Below are 12,856 nucleotides of genomic sequence, written 5' to 3' on the forward strand. Positions count from 1 at the left end.
ATTCTTAGTCTAGCCAGGAAACAAATCATGGACCAGTGCTGGACTAAATTATGTGCTGCAGCAAACAGACTAATAATCTGACACTCCTTCACGCCTATATTTTCTTAAACATTTTTTTCAAAATTTATTTAAACATGGGAAGTGGAGGGAGGCAGAAAAGAAAGAGCTGGGTGTTGGCTTCAGTCCTGCTTCAATTTCCCTAGACAATTCAACTCCAGCTCAAACTTCCATACCCACTCAGCAAAAGGACACTCAGGTTGCTGTTGTTAGTTTCTCACCATCTACTGTTACTTGAGCATACTCCTCGATGTAGCCTTGATGTAAAAAGTGGAACCAAATAGGATCCAAGGAGAAAACAATGTTATTCTTTTACTTACTGTCCCTTAAATCCTCTTGTGGGCTAGTTCTTTCCTGGCCGTGAATGAAATTTTGGCTTTTCTGTTCACTTATAGAAAATATCTTAAAAGTCCTCCAGGGCCAGGTGCAGTGGCTTACACCTATAATCCCAGCACTGTGGGAGGCTGAGGCAGGTGGATAACCTGAAGTCAGGAGTTCAAGACCAGCCTGGCCAAAACCCCGTGTCTACTAAAAATACAAAAATTAGCTAAGCATGGTGGCAGGCACCTGTAATTCCAGGTACTCGGGAGGCTGAGGCAGTAGCTGAATCCAGGAGGCAAAGGTTGCAGTAAGCTGAGATCACGCTATCGCGCTCCAGCTTGGTGACAGAGCAAAACTCTGAATAAAAAAAAAAAAAAAAAAAGTCCTCCAGGAACTTCTAGTCAAACCTCAATATCATTTGTCATCAAAAGTGCAAACTTCCATCAAATGTAAAGCTTCTCTCTTCATCCATATTGGGTGATTTCCAGCTGAAAATCTCTAATGGCAAAGAGGATGCATGATTAGCCTTTTTTTTTTTCTCTGTACTCTTTCAGGGCACTCCATTCTCAGACAGATTCTGACTTCCGCTCTGGGGTGCTGTTGAAAGAGAAAAGCTAGGCAACAGGAGAGGCTGTACTTGTTGGTACCTTACCACTTGTTGTGATAAGACATTGCCAGTCTCTGGGCTTGGTGCATGCTCAAGGCTGACTTTTTTCATTGTTGGTGGTTTCTGAGAGTTTTCTGAGATTTCCCAATTGAGAGCCTCCAACAATACTCCTTGTGTACTTCCTTCCACTTGCAGCTCCTGATTCCTGCCCTAGCCTCTGTCTGGTCTCTCCATGCAGTTGATCCCCACCCTGGGGGATCCCATCAACACTCCAGGCTATTCGTTCAAGCAAAATTTAAAGCAACCACTTCCCAATGCAACCTTCTTCTACCTGTCATACCAAAGCAGACTTTGGGAAACAGCATCACCATAGCTCCTTGACCACCTTGAATGTTTCCACATGGGCCACCGTATGCAAGGCTTTATCAGTCTGACCCAAGTCTTTGCTGAAAGCCCTGTGATTCCTCCCAGAAGTAGAGGAAGAGAAGCAGTCTTATGAGGAGCTGCCATGAGACAGTTTCTCATCTGTCTCCATCTGGTGGGAGATAGCCACTATTTCTCATACATCTCCCTAATTTCAGTTGAGAACAGGGGTCTCTACTGGCTTATCCCCTCCTCCACCCTCCTCCTAGAGCGTGGCTATAGGATTCTGTGTACATCTATGAAAGTTCTGGGCTGTAGTTTAGAGTCTGCTCCTCAGCAGCAGAATAGCCACTACCCTACCACTGCTCTCATTAGGTGTCGCCACCCCTTGGCCCTGTATTCCAGCATTAGAGAGGTGGGGAACTGGCACCATGCTGACCCTGCTTTTGCTGTGTGGTAGGAATCTACCTGAAACCACTTGGAAAAAACATTTCATGAGAGTTTGTCACCTTACTTGCTACCAGTTGAATCTCAAAGTGTGACCAGCCAGCCCAGCAGTCTATCTACGAGCCTCTGTGAGCCTTGTATCCACTGTGCTGCTTCATCTCTTCGTGCAGCAAGCCAGCCACTGTCTCCCATCTTTATACTTGTCCAGTCACAGCTCCCTACAAACCTCAGAAACAAAAACTTTTTAAGTAATTCTCTTTAAATTCTTCTTGCTTAAGGTGGGGTTAAACACACTCTACCACCCTAACGTTGCCAAGGATGGGAGAGCCACCGTACTCCACTAACTTTCTCCAAAAACCACGACTCTTCCCCAACCCAACATCTTCAACCCACGCCTGTCTATATCCTCAAATGGGTGTTTCCCTAAACCTGCAAAATTGGCGGAACTTCTTTGCATGGTGGATTAGCACATTAAGAATATGAGCAGAACCTGATACCTATAACTTGTTATGTTATTCTCAGCTTTTGAACTCTCAGCTTAAATGAAGACAGAAAGAGTTTTAAGAAAACTCTTTGGCTACTTTATCATCAACCTTATATAACATAGTTTCCTTCTAGCCATAGAACAGTCTTCCTGAAAGAAATTCTGGTTTGAGACCATGTTTACTCATTTTGTGACATTATGAGTGATGGTTTATCAGCCCTTACAGATTGAAGTCCAGGTTAACGTCCTAACTGACCACCACTTCATCTGGCTCTGCTGCCAACCATGAAAATTTTATATTCCAGGAGCCATGTTTTGTTTTAGTCCACCAAGCAGGCAGATTTAATTTAAAGAATTTTTAATGTCTGATATTCTCTTCTCAGTTGCCTGTAAAGGGAAGAGTTAACATCTGAGCACATTAATCTCAATCACAAAGTTGTTGAATTTATAACCCTCTTGCTTGCCTTGATTAAATAACTGCAAAGGCTAAAAATTGCACTGAGCTTTTTAAAAGCTTAAAGCCCTGGGAGTTTTCATGCCCCTTATTTGTCTCTATCTAAATGTGGGTGCAGTAAAGCTAAAATGTGGTGGGCCCTGTGGGGGCAAAATGTGAAATGGCTGCTTTGATGTCAACACCTCTGGTGCCCCCTTTTGTTGCCTTCTCTCCCATCAGGAGCACCTAATGCCCACGTATTTCCACTAAGACCTGCCCTCTCAGGGCTGAGCCCTGGCTCTAAACCAATTTTCCCCACTTGCTATGAAACTCACCTGTTGTGCCTTTCCATTGTTCTGATAAGTACCTGTTCTGGCCCTGTAAACAAGGTTCTAGCGTTCCTTGCTTAGTTTTCCCTTTTCTTCCCCCAAACTAAGAAATTTTGCTTCTCCACATAAATTCTTTTGGGTTTTCACGATGAGAATGCAGGAAAAAGGAGAAGGAATGGAACATCTCACTAAATTTGTTCTAAAGTGGTAATATCCCTTAATTACAATGTATTATTCATTCCCAGCATAGTCAAAGAAATTGGACCTAATGGTGTCAACAAGTGGTACACTTGTTACAATTGATGAACTTTTTTTTTAATTAAATAATTTTATTGGAGAAAAAAATCACTTTGAGCACCAAAGCAAGAAAACTATTATTCAGTCAGTTTCCCAGATCACATGCAAAGAACACAAATGCTCAGGGTGGGCCTGGCAGACGGTCCACAACCAGCAGCTGCATTCAGCTGGAATGGACCGGGGTCCCACAGTGTTTGTGCCACAAGTCAATGGCCTTGCTCACGATCGCGTCCAAGCTGTCCTGGGGAATATTTCCCAGAAACTTTGTTATCTTCTCTGCACTGTTCAGTGCCATAACTTTTATTTTAAAGGTTAATAAAATCGTCACATCATTATCACCCAAAATCCATAGTTCACATTACAGTTCACTCTTGGTATTGCACATTCTAAGGACAGTCTGGACAAATGAACAATGACGTGTATCTACCATCATAGTATCATTTTGTTGAGCTCTGAACTTTTTAGTGGCCTCCTGCTCCCCAAAGAGTACCCTACTTCTGCTGGGGTACCCTCAGAACTTCGGTGTCGTTGGTCTCAGGCACCACTTTGCCATCTACAATCTGGCAGGTAGTGGTCTTTTGGATGGTTTGCATGGAGTTGCTGCTGTCCAGGCATCACCAAGATTGAAGTCCTCGTCATCTTCCAGCAGGCGGCGGTAGATGGCAATCTCTGCCTCCAGCTTCACCTTGATGTTCAGCAGGGCCTCATACTCCTGGGCCTGGCACTGCCCCTCTGTCTGGGTCTGTGCCAGCTCTCACTCCAGGTGCAGCAGGATCCCGGTGAACTGTTCCACCTTCAGGGCGTAGCGGGCCTCCACTCCCTCCGGCTGTTCTCCAAGCTGGTCTTCAGATTTCTCATGGAGTCCGGGTCGATCTCAAAAAAACTGGACTATACGTCTTAGTTCCGTGAACGTCATCTCAGCAGCTCCAAACTCGGTGGACTGCGTGGTGACCACTGTGGTGCTCTCCTCAACCTGCTGAGACCAGTACTTGTCCAGCTCCTCGCATCTTCCAAGCCAGCTCGTCATATTGGGCCGGATGTCGGCCATGATCTCAGGTGAGCTCCTGAGCTTCGGGGGCATCTTACCTCCACGGTCAACCCAGAGCTGGCAATCTGGGCTTGTAGGCCTTTTACCTAACTCTTCACCGTTCTTCTTCATGAAGAGCAGCTCCTCCTTGAAAGCCTCGATCTCTGTCTCCAGCTGCAGACGAGTGACATTGGTGTCATCAATGACCTTCATGGAGCCCATGGATGTCACTCTCCACAGACTGGCGCATTGTCCAAAGTATTTGCAAAGATCTGAGCCCTCAGGTCCTCAATGGTCTTGATATAATGGCTCCAGTCTCTGACCTAGGATCACTTCTTCTCCAGGTGTTCTGGGATTTTGCTCTCCAGCTTCCTGTTCTCAGTCTCCAGGCTCCTCACTCCACCCAGGTAGGAGGCCAGGTGGTCATTCAGGCTTTGCATGGTCTTCTTCTCATTCTGGATGCCTCCCATTCCTGCCAGACCCACGGCCATTCCCGTGCCAGGCCTCTGGACCCCATGTCACCCCAGAAGCTGGTGGAGCAGAACATGCAGACCTGGGAACCAGAGCCCCTGGAACCTGCATAGACATTGGCCATGCTGCTGACCAGCCAGGTGCCGTAGCTGGGCACCTGGACAGATCCCAGGGACCAGTAGTTAGTGGAGAAGGTGGAGCTCATGCTGCCCAGGGAGGAGAGCAAGAGGACAGGACTCAGGTGTTGCCCAATAACAGTATCATGTACTTTTTTTACCCTAAAAATTCTCTGTGATCTGCCTATTCATTCTCCCAACCACAAACCCAACTTTTGGCAACTTGTGATCTTTACTGGTTCCATAATTGTGCCTCTTCCAGAATGTGATAGCGTTGGAACCATATAGTAATGCAGCCTTTTCAGATTGGCTTCTTTCACTAAATAATATGCATTTAAGTTTTCTTCATGTGTGTTTGTGCTTGATAGCTTATTTCTTTCTAGTGCTGAATAATATTACACCGTGTGGATGTACCACAGCTCATGTGTTCATTCGCCTTTGAAGAAGGTCTTGATTGCTTCTAGGTTTTGACAATTATGAATAAAATTGCCAGAAACATCCATGTGCAGGTTTTTGTGTGGACATAAGTTTTCAACTCCTTGTAGACACTAAGGAGCATGATTGTTGGTTCATATGGTAAATGTTTAATTTTGCAAAAAACTGCCAAGTATGTTGCTAAAGGGGAAGTTTATGCATGTGTGAGGTAGGGAATATATGGGAAAATCTTTATTTTCTGCTCAGTTTTGCTGGGAACCTAAAACAACCTCTCTATAGAAATAAAGTCTTTAAAATAAATTAAAAAACAGGTGTGTGTGTGTGTGTGTGTGTGTGTGTGCATATATAGAGAAAAATAATTTTACTTTATTTATTTATTTATTTATTTATTGTATTGCTGGCCTGAGAATTAAATTGACATCAACAAATTGGCAGGAGAAAAGCATACAAATTTTTTTAATGTTTTACATGATACTTCATAAAGAAATAAAGACACAAGAAGTGGCAAAATCTAAATTCATTTCTAACAGGTTCCACAAAGGTAACTTTGATGAAAAAGTTACTAAACTATGAGGAGAGGATAAAGGAAGACATGAATTATTAACAAAGTCTATACAGAATTCTCTTGGCCACAAGTTCCCATCCTTGCAGATGATATTACTTTCCTTCTGACACAGGGAGAACATCTTCTATATGGGGGTTTTATCTCCTGATTTCAGGAAGAAAAAGAGGGGGGCCAGAGCACACTTCTTGGACCTACTGTTGTTGGTGGTGATTTTTTAAGTGCCTTTGGCTCAAAATAATTCTATGCCAAAGTGGCATATTTTGGGATGGCGTATTCTGCTATATATATACACATATACATACATATATACGTATGTATATATACATGTATTCTAACCTCAAACAGATATGTGATTGAAAAATAAATATTATAATAACTATTTTAGGTAGCTGTGGATATTCTTTGATACTACACCTAAATTCAGTAAGCTGTGGTTAGTTAAAAGTGAGTTGTAATGCAGCATATGAAACTATATCAGTGACCTCTCAGCGCGCCATCACATTAAAATCTATTAGTCGTCTTGCACTTTGATGGCATCTTTAACCCATACTTGATTTTGTGACATCATGCATTGACCATTTGGAAAATATTGGTTCACTGAGTTATGCACTTTTTCTAAATGTTGGCATATTTCATTATCTAATACAAAAACATCGCATAATTACCATCACCACTAATCCCAGCATAAAGGTCTTTAAGTACTTGGAAGCTGTACTTAAAGCTCATAGTTTTGGTACAGGATTTTTTAAATGTTAATTTTTATTCAAAAGCTTGAATTTTATCATTGGCAACATGTAGTGTAAATTATTTTTCTTAAAGTAATAGACTCATTTTGTCCATTTTGGAGACCAGGTTTGCCAAATCCCCTAGTCTGAATAATGATAGTTTGTCTTAAATTGTTCTTTCAAGTAAAAATGATGGTCTGTGAACTGGGTAGTTTGGCTCACAATACAGTCACAGGAGTGCATTTCCTTGAGACATTATATGTTGATATGAAGCAGAAGCACTTCACAGAGAGACTTCTCATTTTGTCCCACAGAATACTAAAATGATGCATAGTCAAGGATTAAGATTCAATAAATTTTTACTACTTTATCATGGATATTACTAAGTGGAACTTAATTTGCTTTGTTTTCTTTTTGAAATGCAAATGCATGGTGGTGAAGAGCATACTGACTTGGGTACAGCTTGGTGCCTTTGCTATGATTCTTGCTAAATTGCCAGTATTTTTTACCCACCATTATTTTTGCACATTAGTAGAAATTTTAGCATGCTAAGAAAAGGGAAACAATATCTTCATGTTATGAAGAAGATAATTTTGACCTCATAGCATCCCTGAAAGCTTGTTGGGGACTTTTAGGGACCTGTGGAGCACACTTGGAGAATCTCCACCATAAACAAGCATACAAACAAAATACAACAACCAAAAGATATTTCAAAATGACTAAAATCCTTCATTTGTGTTTCTTAAGCACCATGAATTAAACATATATTCAAAACAATGGTTCTAAAAGTCATTTTCCCCTTCCATCCAAAGCTCCCAAATTGTAACTAATCTTGTGCCTTTCTCTCCACCCCTTGTAAAACCTCCCTCCCTAGTCACTGCCCAACATCTTGAAATCCTGTTTTATATACCTCTTACCTGCTTAGTCTCATCTTAAAGTCTCAAAATAACTGGTCAGAGGCAGGAGGAAAAATAAGCAGCAGATCATGAGAACACTATAACAGTCTACTTATTGGAAAGGCAATAAGAAAAATGAATGGTCATATATTATTTTGGATACCATATTTTAAATATTTTTGAGACACTGATGGTTATATATTGTGCCAAATATTGACTGTCCATAATGTCTATTTGAATGTCCATAACTCTTCCCTATACAACACGGTCTAGAAGCCTGCAAAATATATTGCTTAAACTCTCTCACTGCTAGTAACAAAGTATCTTGCATAATACTTGGAAGGCAGAAGAGAGCACAGCCATTATTCTTCCCCAGCCATGGCTGGTAGATTCCGGAGTTGATAGCAAACATGAAGTTTACAGCTCCTTTTGAGTGAGCTCTTGTGAATTACCTACTTGAGTTCTTCAAGCAGCTGTAATAACCAGTCACTTACTGTGGTTCCTCAATTTTCACATTTCTTCAAAGCAAGCAGTGTTTCCATGAACCTTAATTGCCCCAGTCCTCCAACAGTTTTATAAGTTTGTAATTCCCTTTGTATTTAATCATCTCTTCCTGCTGAGCCTAGAGAAGCAAGTGCTTTCCCGGGAAAACTCAGACTGATAACAGAGTTTGTTTCCAAAAGTAGTTCCAAGATGCAGAAGCTCAAAGACAGGAATTAGGGATTTAGTTATCTGACCTTGTTAGATTGAAAAGCAATTACGACCTCATCACCAATGAAAGATGGGATACTGGCCATCCACGGAAAGCAGTGGTAACATAATTATCTATAGCTTTGAGGAATGAAGTGTTTACGTATTGTAGAAGAGCCTTTGAGAGATTGCTATTACAATAGGATTTTAAGAGGAAATAAAGACTGTAAGGACTGTGAAATGGGCTGGCTGCATCTAAATAAAAGGTTAGGATTTCATATTCTCAGCTCAAGGCACAGTCAAAGAACAAGAGAGCTTCTAGGACTGCCCTAAAAATATCTCTTATAGCCATATGGCTAATGTAAATTTTTTTTTTCATCTGTAGGTTGGATAATTATAACTGAAATGAAATTCACAGACTTGCCAGGTCTCTTATGTAAAAGTTAGGGCATTGATTGAGAAAGAGTGAAAATTGGAATGAGGACATTTGGATAGATTCCAATGACTCTGAGAATCACGAACTTCCAAATGCCTCTCAGCTTCCCCTCTTTCCCATTTGAGATTAGCCTCCCCTTGCCTTAAGACCCTGAAACAATTACCTTGCACAGGGATACAGTCATGATTCACCTCCATCACTTCTTATTGCCCCCAGATTTATAACTAGAATCACAGACCAATAGATCCTGGGAAGGTAAGTATGGAGTCTGACGAAGAAGGGTGTAATGTGCTCACAGAAGAATTTCAAGATTTATATTACCAGAAACCTAGAAAACAATTGTGGGAATGCAATCTAATGATTTTAGACAAGAGAGGAAGAAACAGTTTTGGATATGGCCAAATTTGTTAATGTGAGTGCAGTTATCATAAATTTTAGATTCAATATTTAGTTTGAGGGCTAGGAATAAATCTATAAAGAATTGGTTCAATTGGTTGACTAAAACCTGACCCAACAATGGGCTTCATTAAATAAAATTTATATAGTAAGAAAAAATGCAAATGATTAGGAAGATTAAATTTTTGGTGTAGATCAATCACATAACCTTACACCCACTCCTTCCTATGGTCCAGAGGACACTCCAATCGTGAAGACATTAAGAAATATATTTGTGAAAGGAGAATAAGCATCCTTGAAAATCTCAGTGGTTTTTGTCCTTTTGCAGATCAGAGGTGACCATATAGTATAACACAATTCAGATTGGCTACCAAGAGTTACAGAGGCCAATTGACAGCACTTAGCCACCAGAGATAAGGTGGTCAAGAGCATATTGTTGAATAAAAAACCAAAGTCCCTAACCAAATGGATATTTGGATTCACAGGTATCTTTGGCAGTGACTTCTTTTTTTTATCATAGTGTTTCTGGAATTCAAATGGTTTTCAGCCTGATAAAGTCTTAGTTTACCTGTAAACATTTTAAAAATTAAGTCTAGTTACAGATATCTGACTTAAATAGCCATAATGAAGAGTAGAGAACTCTCGCCAGTTTTGAGAAATGAGCCAGTTAATAAGATCCCTTAAAAGAAAGAGGGGCTTGAACCTCTTAAGGAAGGATCCAACAAGATTGCAACAAGAACATAAAATTTCCTTGTAGCTTTGCCTAAAAAGAAGTGTACCTATTTATCAGGGTAATTATACTCTGGGGAAAGGAAAATGCCCAGATTATCCTAGATTTCTGGACACTGGCTCTGAAATGACTAATCTTTAGATAACTCTAAATTTTAGGACCAATAAGTTAGACTGTGGCTTGTGGATGTCAGATAACACAAGAAGTTTTGGCTTAAATACATCTTCCAGTGGGCCAAGTGGGTCTCTCATAGATATTTTCCCAGGTTCCAAAAACATATTTGGCAACTGGGAGAACTCCCACTTCCTGATCCTTGAAGTAAGAGCTATTGTAATAGGAAGACTCAAGAGGAAGCCCTTGAACCATCCCCCTTCTACCAAAGTAACACATTAATAATAATTACACAACCTGGGAGACCTTCGGAGATTAATATCATCATCAAAAACATGAAAGTTACAGGGGCAGTGATTTCTATCCCATTCACATAAATCTCTCCTATTTGTCTTGTGTAGAAGAAAGATGAATTTTGTAGAGTAACAGTAAATTACTTTAAACTTAATCAGGTTGTGACACCAATTACAACTACTGCCCCAAAGCACTATCTTTTCGGAGCAAATCAATGCATCCTCTAGCATCAGGTATGCTACTATTGATCTGGTAAATGCTATCTTCTATGTACCAATTCATAAAGACCACTTGTTGCAAATAGAAATGCTGCATTAAGCCTCTGCAAATCCAGATAAAAGAATTACAGCGCAGACCCTTTGGAGTTTTTGAGAAAAAAATTATGTTCTTTTCCACAGATAATTCTTTTCCTTCTAAGGAATAACTTCTGGAGTACTTCTGAACCCAAGCAGAGATTGAATGACTGAACAAGATCCATCAAACAACCATACAGCCTGAGCTGCCCATCAGGAACTGGAGTTACCTAATGCCACAGACTTGAGTGTTGGCATCAGCACTCCAGAACCAAGTGCAAGTACAACTGATGGTTAAACAACACAGGTTTGAACTGCATGGGTCCACTTAGATGTGTTTTTTGTAAAATAAATCTCCCCTGCCTCCCTTTCCACTTCCTCCACGTCTTCCTCCTCTGCCACCCCTGAGATGGCAAAAACAACTCCTCCTCTTCCTTCTCCTTTTCAGGCTACTTAATGTGAAGACTGTGAGAGTGAAAACCTTTATGATGATCCACTTCCACTTAATGAATAATAAATATATTTTCTCTTCTTCGTGATTTTCTTAGTAACATTTTCTTTAGCTTATTTTATTGTAAGTATATAGCATATGATACATATATTATAGAAAACAGCTATTCATTATTTATGTTCTTGGTAAGCCTTCTGGCCAACAGTAAGCTATTAGTAGTTAAGTTTTGGGGGATTCAAAAGACATACACAAATTGTCAGCTGTTCAGGAGGTCAGTGCCCCCAACCCACTCATTGTTCAAGGGCCAACTGTAGTATAAGCAAGACCATGCTCAAGCAGGACTTGAAGGCGCAGATAAGCTATGCGAGCAGTTGGCTCAGATTCCTGGGTACCTACTCCCTGCTCATTGTCACCTTTCCCCTGGCCCACACTTATAGCCCTATGAGAAAGAAACAACTTGGATCCAATTCTGAGATGAACAGATTTTGAGATAATTCTGCATGGTGTACGGCACTACCCCAAAGTGGAGTGGTATGGCATTTCCGCTTTCTTCATGGGTGGTCCTCAAGAGCACAGTGAATGGTCCCTGACAACTATAAGAAGGAGCCACCAAAAGAATAAGAGGTACTTACATTAGTCTCCCTGATGCCCATATACAACATTACATTTTATGTATCAGAGCTTGAGACTCCAGTGTTGTCCTATTACCCACCCACTGCTATTCCACTCCATGGCCCTTGAATCTGGCTACCATTTATTCACTACGATTCACTGGATGCTTTCCCACCTTCAGGACTTGTTTCAAGATGGTGCTTCTCTCTGAGTGACCTTTCCCACCCAACCCACAAAGCCATCACCTGATTAAAGCCTTTCTAGATTTCCCACTAATTACCACTCTCTTTCTTTCTTATACCTATACAATCTCTTCTCTGTGTTCCTGTCTTGCACGAATATGCCCTAAACAAGGGGCCTGAAATTCAAATGCTTCAAGAGACGAGGCAGATTACTTAAATGTGTGACAAAGGCCTGGCAGTTGCACCTTAAATCCATCGGGTTATTTTTCTTTCTCTATGGAATATGCTGTCCTCCATATTTCTTAAAACATGGGGTCCTTCGGACCTTTCATTTCCCACTCTTGATACAGACATGGGTACAAAAATATTTCCCTAGTGTTTTTTCATACTTGTTAACAAATGGCCACTAAGATGCAACCCCCAAGCTGGGAAAGAAAGACTTGTGATGACTGTGGCAGATTGAAAACCTCATCCTGTCAAAATGGAGAGGCTGCACTCAGTTCCCGGTGAGTGGACGGTGGAATAATGGGGCCAGATCTTGTTGTGTGTGGGGTTTTTTTTTTTTTTTTTTTTTGAAACTGGATTTTCATATTTTTATTTGAAATAATACAATTTCAAGGTCAGTCTCAAATTTGCTACAGCAGTGTGCCTGTAAAGGAATCCACAGGTAGGAGTGGGCCTCCAGGCAACAATTTGCAACTTCTGCCTGTGGTAGCATGAGTTCCTTGAGGGCAAGGAATGGTTCTTATTCACTTGTGTATAAGAGCTCAAGACAATGACTGGCACATAATACCTTCTCATTAAATATTTGTTACCTTTACTTAAGTCTTCAAACACAAATAAAATTATGTCTTGTCTAATTCTATAGCTAGAAACACTTACCAAAAGGATTTTTTCTTACTCCTTTTATATATGCCCCAGAGCCTAGCACATCTCTTGTACACTGTAGATGCTCAAACAAGGTTTGAGTTGTTGAAGGGTAACATGCCAAGTGTCGTTAACAGCTTGATTTGATTTTGCTTATAAGATGAGAAGCAAGATACGTCCTAAGGCTTAAGGTTTGGCAACATCAGACGAATGATTTTGAT

At 40.8% G+C, this 12,856-nt stretch overlaps 1 pseudogene; it reads right to left on the bottom strand.

The window, feature by feature from the left end:
• Positions 1-3,829: 3,829 nt before the first annotated feature.
• LOC119470993 lies at positions 3,830-5,041 on the bottom strand (annotated as a pseudogene).
• Between the last annotated feature and the right edge of the window lie 7,815 nt (positions 5,042-12,856).

This window comes from Cebus imitator, unplaced genomic scaffold (assembly GCF_001604975.1).
Source record: "Cebus imitator isolate Cc_AM_T3 unplaced genomic scaffold, Cebus_imitator-1.0 Scaffold46, whole genome shotgun sequence".
In the NCBI taxonomy this organism is placed as follows: Eukaryota; Metazoa; Chordata; class Mammalia; order Primates; family Cebidae; genus Cebus; species Cebus imitator.